This window comes from Arachis ipaensis, chromosome B04, assembly GCF_000816755.2.
Source record: "Arachis ipaensis cultivar K30076 chromosome B04, Araip1.1, whole genome shotgun sequence".
Lineage (NCBI taxonomy): Eukaryota > Viridiplantae > Streptophyta > Magnoliopsida > Fabales > Fabaceae > Arachis > Arachis ipaensis.
This window is the reverse complement of record NC_029788.2, coordinates 111,287,161-111,297,680: the sequence shown is the minus strand read 5'-3', so window position 1 is coordinate 111,297,680 and position 10,520 is coordinate 111,287,161.

The window sequence follows — 10,520 nt, the reverse complement described above, 5'->3', positions numbered from 1 at the left end:
GTAAATTTTAATGATTAAATTAATATACATAAAATTCGAATTTTATGTTGTTTTTTATTTTATTTTTTATTTTAACATCAGTATTTTATTGTAATTGGTATTTATTAAAATTAATAATCAATATGATTATAAACATATATTTTGCTAGTGAATAATATATAATTATATGTTGTTTTGTGTTTTAATATTATTTTTATTTTATTTTCTGTTTTAATTAATAAAATGATGTATATAGTGAAACTAATAAAGAATATAAATATAAGAAATTAGAAATTCGAATTTTTGTAATTATTATTTATCTTATTTTTTGTTAAAAAAAGTTATTAAAGATGTTATTAATTTATTCTTTTTGTTATTTATTAAATTAATTTCTTGTGGTTGAACTTTATCAGGCTAATAGGAATCTTCTGTCCCTTAAGCTTGACCAGCCAGAGACGTGGCATCCGGCGATTGACCAAGCCTTACGAACCACCGGATTCTACCAGCTCTCGAAAGTTGAAGTGATCAGAGAGCATTTCGTGATGCTATCTGCTCTTGTGGAAAGGTGGCGGCCGAAGACACATACGTTTGTGATGTCAGTGGGTGAGGTTACAGTGACACTGGAGGACGTGTTACACATATTCGGCCTACCGATCGACGAAGAGGTTGTGAGTGATTGGACTGATAGTAGTGATGAGAGAACTTTTGCGTGGTCTAGAAATTTGCGGATAAATCCTCATTGCAAGTATAGCTTCTAAACCAACAAAAGTTCTTTCATACAAACGTGTTGGATGTCACAAGTAACAAACCCCTTTAAAAATTGTTAACCGAGTATTCAAACCTCGGGTCGTCTTCTCAAGGAACTGCGAGGAAGTATGTTCTTATTATTGGCTATAAAGGTTGTAATCGGGGTTTAGAAGATGAGAAGCAAGTAATTTAAATGACAAGTAAAGTAAATGGCACTAAAAATAAATAAATACTTTAAGGCAGGTTTTTGGCAAGGTAAGAGAAGTTGGAGGTCCAACGTAGTTATCTCTCTCAACTATAATGAAAGTAGAATCTAAACTCCACTTGGTCAACCTTTACTAGGGCAAAGGAAAGTCAAGGGACTAATTAAATTGACCTTTGAATCCTATTTATTTCCTAAGAAAAGGTTGGGATTACTTAAGTTCAGCTCAATTAGCAAGATAACGATTATCAGTTATGTTGAGTTTAATAACTGTTGAGTTACTGAATTCTTAACCAGGACCAAAATGGGAAAAAATAAAATTGTTGGAATAATAAAAATGTCCTTAGATGGGAAACAATGGTAACTTAAATCAAAGAAAACAATCATAAACTGAAAATACCTCAATTATCATTAATTCAAATAACAATCTATAACATGAAAGAAATTCATAAATTCACTGATCAATTCAAGTGCTGGAATAAATAAAAGTAAAAGGAAGCTAAAACAAAGAAACGTAAAACTTGGATCGAGAGTCACTCTTACAAACCAAGAGAAATCCTAAATCCTAATCCTAAAAGAGAGAGAGGAGAAGATCTCCCTCTCAACTAAATCTAAATCATCGAAAGTAACAAAAATTGCGAGCTCTCTTTGAATGGGTGCATTCCCACACTTTATAACCTCTGGTCTATGCTGTTTGTACTTGGATCTGGGCCAAAAAGGGCTTCAGAAATCGCTGGGGGCGTATTCTGTAAATTCTGATACGTGGCCTCTGTCACGCGTCCGCGTGGGTCACGCGGTCGCGTCATTTGGAGCTTTTCCTTGCCACGCGGTCGCGTCAGTCACGCGTCCGCGTCGTATGCGTTCTGCTTATGTCACGCGGTCGCGTCAGTCATGCGGCCGCGTCGCTGCATCTTCGCTTCTGGCACGCGATCGCGTCGTCCATGCGATCGCGTGAATACCAGTTTCCTTCAAAGCTCCATTTTGCCTTCTCCTTCCATTTTTGTATGTTTCCTTTTCCATTCTTTAAGTCATTCTGCCTTAGAAAATCTGAAACTACTCAACACACTAATCACGGCATCGAATGGAAATAAAGGTAATTAAAATAATTAATTTTTAAAGCTTAGGAAACATGTTTTTCACAATATGACATAATAAGGAAGGGAAAGTAAAACCATGCAGTTAATATGAATAAGTAGGTGGAGGATTGAATAAATCACTCAAATTAAGCACAAAAGAACTCATGAAATATGGGTTTATCAACCTCCCCACACTTAAACACTAGCATGTCCTCATGCTAAACCCAAGGTAAATAATTAAGGTTAAAGTGATGGAATGTCATGCAATGCAATCTAATTTAAATACAACTACCTAAGTGAATGATGCATCATGCAACTCTAAATTATTCACTCATATATAAAGCTTACATGTAGTCAAGTTAATTCACATTCTCAAGGAGTCATGTATATATATAGCCAACCCTTAAATAATAAAGCATTTTAGCAAATGAGATGGGAAAGAAAACATTGTACAAACTTGCAAAACAATTAGTAAATTTAAGCACAGATATATGTTGATGAGTTATTGAACCCTCACTGGATTTTGTGTTTACTCTCTAGTCACTCAGTGTTTATTGGGTTTATTCACTCTATTTTTCTTTTTATTCTTACTTTCTATAGCTTTGTTCTTCATCTAACCAATCAACAATTATAGATCTCACCTAACATACATATTTAGTAAAACAAAATCTCTTTACCTATTTTCCCATATTATCCCACTTATTGTTACATGCTCATGTTTCACTTTTTATTTTTATTTTTTTTATATTCCATGTGTATTACTTTTATTTTGCATTGGGAAATTTCTTTTGTATCCCCTTTTATTAATGGCTGAAAAAAATAAATTTTTTTTTTCAAGGCACATGGCAATTAAATCACTTTGATTTTCTCATGAGCATGCTTCCCAAATTTATTTTATTTCTTTTAACTTCTCTACCTTTTTGTTTCTATCACCCATGTTCCCAAAAGGTTTCCCACATTTTACTCTATTTATAATTTTCTATCTTAAGCTAACCAAGGATTCACTTGGGATTTTCTTTTATTTTTCTGCTTAAGGCTAGTAATTTGGCTAAATAGAATAAAGGGGTTTTAAAAGGTTCAAGGGGGCTAACAACGGTGATGTAAAAGGTAGGCTAATTTGGGGTAAGTGAGCTAAAATCAAATGATAGCCTCAATCATTCTTTTGGTATGTATCTATTCTATATTCTATAATTGGACATATAGATTAAAGCAAAGTAAAGAACATCAGAATAAAAAGACGCGAAACACACAGGAATGAAGTTATGGTTTGAATGCAACCATACAATTAAGCTCAAGACTCACAGGCTGTGTGTTCTCTAACTCAAGCATCATATATCATTCATATATGTTATGCAGGTTTAGTTAAAAATTCCCATTATTCTCATAAAAAAATTATTTAGGGTAGCTTTTAAAGTTTTAATGTTCCTCCTTGATGAAATGTTGTCAGCTTAACTATATCATGTAATGCTATATACAAGGTTTATGGATTTAAATCTGATATGTTCAATTTTCTAGCTTACTTCCTTTTTATATTTTTCAATTTAAACTATACTATCTTATGCTAAAAAGGGTAAACTATACTAATTAATTCACTAATAAATCAGAATTGCAAACTAAACTAAATAACTAAAAATATGAACTAAAGATACAATATGCAAAAAATAGAGTAAAAATACATAAAAGCAATGTATAAGTACTCAGAAAATAACAGTAAAAAGAAAAATACAGAAAAATATTCAAAATAAAAGAAAAAGTATGTAGTGGTTCACCAAAATAAACGCCAGAGATGGCGACCTCCCCACACTTAAAATGAAGCATCGCCCCTGATGCTCAATCAAGCCGGGTGTGAAGGGGTGTCATCACCGGAAGGGATGGTAGCTGGAGTCTCAGTGGTGGTGGGCTGGGAGTCTGGCTGCTGTAGAGGTGGGGCTGACTGGATCGGGATCTCTGGATCCGCAGCCTCTATCTGGGGCATAACCTCCTGATGCGGGGTGGCCTGCTCTATGGCTGCCTGCTGATGGGTCTCCTCCTGGAAATGAGTCTCCTCCTCGTGCCCATCCTCCTCCTCCTCTGATGGCTCAGATGGTGTGTCGGGTTCAGAGGGGATGTCACCACCCTGTCGGATCATCAGCTTCAGATGCGAATAGCGTCGCTGGCTGCGACGCTCCAATCTCTCATACCGGCGCCGGTTACGGCGCTCCATCTGATCAAGCTGTCGGAATAGGCGGTGCACGAGGCGGTATACGGGCTCAGAGGCAGGTGAAGGTGCAGTGGTAGCAGCAGGAGCAGCAGTGGCAGCTGTGGATGAAGAGGGTCCAGCAGACGGTGGGGCTGGCTCATCAGTAGCAGTGAAGGGTGGTGGTCTGTAGCCCAAAGCTAAGAAGTTCCTGCTGTGAGGAATGATCTTCCGACAATCCGCCGCTGGTGGTCTCTCATCGGCATCCTCCCATGGCACGTCAGCTCGACGGCCTAGCTATGTAACCAGATACGGAAAAGGGAGGGTGCCTCGGACGTAGATCCTGGCCATAAAATGCCGGATAAAGCGTGGCAGATAAAGGTCCTTCCCCTCCATCACACACCAAAGGAGGGTGATCATAGCAGCCGGGATCTCCGTCTCGTGAGTACTCGGCATCACATAATTACTCAAGATCTGGTGCCATAACCGAGCCTCATCATTTAAGTACGCCCTCTTGATCCCTCTAGGCATGGTGGTGTCCTGACCCATCTCCCAAGGAACAGTCGGGTCCAGAGCTATCCGTGCCTTCACAGCATCCCAATCAAACTGCATCTGGCGCATGTCCTCCTCAGCCTTTGAATAACCATCAGGCTGATCGGACTTGGCTGGGAGCTAGAGAATGTCCTCTAAGGCCTCTTCAGTGACCAGAATTTGTTTTCCTCTCAGGTTCACTGCATCTAGGGTAGTGAGATAGTAGTTGCAGTAGAATTCCCGTACCCAAGATACATTTACCTCTGTCAGTGCTTTTTCCAGAAAGAACCAGCCTCTTTGCTTGATTTGTTCAGTGGTGTACTGCTGGAGTGCTTCTGGAATCCTCAGGGTTCTCTCCAGGTATAGATTCCTGGAGTCTGCAAAAGCCGGGTACTTCAGCTCACAGTACCGGTTTGCAAATTTTATAGGATCATTCGCAGGGAGTAGCTGGTCAGCTTTTTCCTGCTGTGTGAAGTTCTTCTCCCGCCATGAGGAATCGTGCATGAGGGTAATGATGGACTGGGAGGAATCTCCTCGCTTGCGCTTGCCAGTAGCCTTGCCTTTTCCTTTCTTTTGTGAGGCAGACATCCTGAAAAACAGAAAACCAGGATATGGATAAAAATAGTAAAGCAAATAGGCACTTAAACAAAGGAAACTCAAAGCGGCAAAGGAGAAATAAAATAAGGAAAATGAGTATATGAAATGTGATTGAATTTATGTTAAATGGAAAAATAATCAATATGCCATGGTTAGAAAGTTAGAGGAAAGTGAAAATAATCAGAAAAGAGATCAAAAGGGTTAGTATGGTTAGAATTTGAAAAAGAAATTAGTAAATTAAAATTAGTGAGTTAGTAAAGTGCGGGTTAAAGTAAGTGGCATAGAGAAAAATTCCATATAACAAGGATTCACAGGTAAGAATAGAAGTACTCATAATCGAACAAGGAAAACAGGGTGATGCTGATTCGAATAGAAATAAAGAAAGCAAAAATTAGAATCAGTGAATCACAAATGCAGTTTATGAACTAGAAAATCAAAGAGGATAAGAAAGTCTGCCATAGCATGCATGAAACGGGTTGGGTAAAGCAGAGTAAAACAGAGTTCAGAAATGCCAAACCAAAACATGAATGAAAACAATTTACAAAAAATTTGGGCAGCATTCCGGCTAAAATTGGATTGTCCCGGAAAATAAGCAGCAATCATAGCAGTTCATATGAATTAAAAACTTGCTGTAGTTAGCTATAATTAATAGAAACAGGAAAATTCAGAGTAACAAGCAGCAAATGCAAGAAATTACAGCATATGAACGAGGTCACAGGAACAGCAGAATTGCAGTTATGATAAAACAGAAACAGGAACAGTGCAAGTAAACAGACCTAGATCCACTAACCACAGCCCAAGCTACCTAACAACCTAAAAATCCACTACAGCATGCATATCTATCTATCCTAAGTATGAACAAAAACAGAAAAAATACAGAAAAATGACGAATGGATAAAAGGGAGTGCGTGTGGCGGAACCTGGAAAGCGAAAGAAGCAGAACGGTTGGGTGAAGGCGGCGGTGGTGTCCGGCGCGGTGGCGGGGCACGGCGGCGCGGTGGTGGCTGAGGGGGAATGGGGATAGGGTCTTAGGGTTAGTTCGTGCTAAACGCATGACTCCAGCGCCGTTTTAGCGCAACTCTCTGTCTCCTTTTGGGGTGATGTGCAATCCATGCGACGTGATCGCGTCACTCACGCGGTCGCGTGGGATTGGTATTGTGCAAGTGACGCGATCGCATGGGGTATGCGATCGCGTGGGCCAATTTGTGCGAAACGCACAAGGGCCGCACGATTCCAGCCTAACTTTCTGTTCGTTGGATCCTTACGCCGATATATATATATATATCACGCGGCCGCGTGGGTCATGCAGTCGCGTGGGTGGTGTTTCTCGCAATATGACGCGATCGCATGGGGCATGCAGTCGCGTCGTGCACCCCTTTTTTTTTATATATGCATGAAAAATGCAGAATGCAATGATTAACATGAATGCTATGCATGATTCCAGGTTTAATAAATTAAAATGAAAAAGGAAAAATGAAAGTAATTAACAAGAAATAAATTGAAAAAGAAGCGACCATACCATAGTGGGTTGTCTCCCACCTAGCACTTTTAGTTAAAGTCCTTAAGTTGGACATTGGATGAGTATCCTGTTATGGCGGCTTATGTTTAAATTCGTCTAAAAATCTCCACCAGTTCTTGGAATGCCAATAGCCTCTGGGGTCCCAAACCAAGCATGCAAAGCTTCTGAGCAGCTCCAAACAGATTTTCAGGCTCCCGGGACGACGAATGTCAGGATAGAGTCCAGGATTCCAAGCCTTGCTTTTAAATCTGCCTCCGTCTTGATCTACATGTTTCCATTCGGGCGGGTTAAAAAGTAGAATCTCACCTTGGTGACCAAACGTTTTCTATGATCCATGCAATTGAGCATGATACCAATCCGTGTACTTCGAGGTGAAGCGTGGAACCTTATTGAACCTTGTGCACCAGCTCTGAGTACGAGCCATTTCCCTCTTACTCTTAAAGCCGCAGAGAGCTCTAAGCTGGCCATCTGTTTCAAGCAAACCATATTCAAGTGAATAAGTAAAGTTATAAGTTAAGGATTGTACCCACTTGAAGCTTGTATTAGGTGGTAATGGCCTTGGGATAGGTGTTTTTGGTGGTTCTGCAAGTTTCATTTCTTTGTGCTCTTCTCGGGTCGTCTTCTCAAGGAACTGCGAGGAAGTATGTTCTTATTATTGGCTATAAAGGTTGTAATCGGGGTTTAGAAGATGAGAAGCAAGTAATTTAAATGACAAGTAAAGTAAATGGCACTTAAAATAAATAAATACTGTAAGGCAGATTTCTGGCAAGGTAAGAGAAGTTGGAGGTCCAACGTAGTTATCTCTCTCAACTATAATGAAAGTAGAATCTAAACTCCACTTGGTCAACCTTTACTAGGGCAAAGGAAAGTCAAGGGACTAATTAAATTGACCTTTGAATCCTATTTATTTCCTAAGAAAAGGTTGGGATTACTTAAGTTCAGCTCAATTAGCAAGATAACGATTATCAGTTATGTTGAGTTTAATAACTGTTGAGTTACTGAATTCTTAACTAGGACCAAAAGGGGAAAAAGTAAAATAGCTGGAATAATAAAAATGTCCTTAGATGGGAAGCAATGGTAACTTAAATCAAAGAAAACAATCATAAATTGAAAATACCTCAATTATCATTAATTCAAATAACAATCTATAATATGGAAGAAATTCATAAATTCACTGATCAATTCAAGTGCTGGAATAAATAAAAGTAAAAGGAAGCTAAAACAAAGAAACGTAAAACCTGGATCGAGAGTCACTCTTACAAACCAAGAGAAATCCTAAATCCTAATCCTAAAAGAGAGAGAGGAGAAGATCTCCCTCTCAACTAAATCTAAATCATCGAAAGTAACAAAAATTGCGAGCTCTCTTTGAATGGGTGCATTCCCACACTTTATAACCTCTGGTCTATGCTGTCTGTACTTGGATCTGGGCCAAAAAGGGCTTCAGAAATCGCTGGGGGCGTATTCTATAAATTCTGATACGTAACCTCTGTCACGCGTCCGCGTGGGTCACGCGGTCGCGTCATTCGGAGCTTTTCCTTGCCACGTGGTCGCGTCAGTCACGCGTCCGCGTCGTATGCGTTCTGCTTATGTCACGCGGTCGCGTCAGTCATGCAGCCGCGTCGCTGCATCTTCGCTTCTGGCACGTGATCGCGTCGTCCATGCGATCGCGTGAATACCAGTTTCCTTCAAAGCTCCGTTTTGCCTTCTCCTTCCATTTTTGTATGTTTCCGTTTCCATTCTTTAAGTCATTCTGCCTTAGAAAATCTGAAACTACTCAACACACTAATCACGGCATCGAATGGAAATAAAGGTAATTAAAATAATTAATTTTTAAAGCTTAGAAAACATGTTTTTCACAATATGACATAATAAGGAAGGGAAAGTAAAACCATGCAGTTAATATGAATAAGTAGGTGGAGGATTGAATAAATCACTCAAATTAAGCACAAAAGAACTCATGAAATATGGGTTTATCAAGTAGTCACGACTTCTTGGTCACCCAGAGCCTTGCGATATTCAGCAGCGAACCCCAAGCGAACAGTTCCTCCAAGAGTTACATAAATCTTTCATGGGTTCGCCATATTAGAGACACACAGTCTTTGGACACGTGGGAGTCTGTTATATGCTATGTTAGGTGTCACATCTTCTGTTTGTTGGGTACCACCCTCTTCGCGGATAAGTCGACGGCATATGCCCACGCAAAATATCTACCACTGCTCTAGAATTTCGATTAGATTGGCAATAATAGCTGGGGTTCAGCTTGTCTTGCGCACCTTTATAGGTCACTGTGTCGTGCATCATGGTACGATTGCAAGGAGATGGATAGCCCACTTAATTTGTTGTTTGCTTGGGCATGAGAGCGTATGTCGTGGCTGGCGCCCTTTCCCCGACACCAGCTTGCGCCAGCTAAAATACCGATGGCACGCAGGTAACCATCATTATTTTATTAAAATTTAACTTGTATGTTATTTATGGTTTACTAGGAAGATGTAATTCAAACTATGTGAATAATGTTCTGTGTTGTAAATGGAGTCATCATCCATGAACCCGAAAATAGATGCCTATGAGTCAGGCGTCTATTAAGCACATAATCAAATTTATGGAAGAGGTGAGTATGGGTTTTGAGGTTTTATGTTATAATTTACAGTATTATTAATACTCTAATGCCCCTCAGAACATTTTGCAGTTTGTCTGGAGGCCGTATGTTGGCATCATCATTCTTGCCAAACTATCATCGTTCATTCCCAAGTACGCATCAGCTCTGTCATCTTGCACATCTGTGTCATGTTTAACCTCATCTGCAGCTATATGCTCAAACTCAACGTATAACTCAATCCTTGGTTGTTGCACCTGAGTTTGTTGGTGAATATGAAACATCAGCTGAATACTTGTTTTGTCGACGATTAGCATAACCTTAAACAGTATCAGGCCGCCAAATACGACAACCAGATTCCTGTAGAGAATGTTGGTCACCCTCTTTAAAATATCAGCCTCTATGCTTTGACAAAGCCTGTACTGTAGTTCCACGAACGTTATAGTGCACGGAACCACAAACAAAAACATATTCTCACACGCAAAGCACACCCCCTGATATGTATTTCGTATGACCTCACCATTGTGGTAGTCCACTATATTTGCAATGCCCTCCATCGTACTGATCTTGGAGGAAAATACTTCTCTCACAATGAAGTAAAATAGTTATGAGCTTTGGTTTTTATAGGCAGAAGACTCATCTCGCAGGCAACGTGTTGCAACGCCATCCAACCAGCGTCTGCCACGTGTGCAATATGCAGGATGCGTGTTGAACGAATGAGCGCCACGTTTCAACATGGAGGGTGCGTGTTGCGTGCTATTGTGACACGTGTCCAACACCTTAGGTGCGTGTTGAGTCAGCACGTTACCTGCGTGTTGTCCCTGCATCTCTGCGACCTCCACTCACCTGTATATACACAAAAAATCTTCATTTTCAGATAAAGCTCACTTCTTTTTTCCATATTAAAATTCTTTAGCCTGCTTTTAACTTAAACATTAAGAATAAATGTATTGATGTATCAATGGTTGATTTTATGCTTCTGGAGCTTGTACTTGTTCTCCATATTATCGATTTTGTACTTGTACTGTTGTTATGTAGGACATTTTGTTAACTATTTAATTTTGACCTCACTATAGGACTAAATTGATGCTAAACACTTT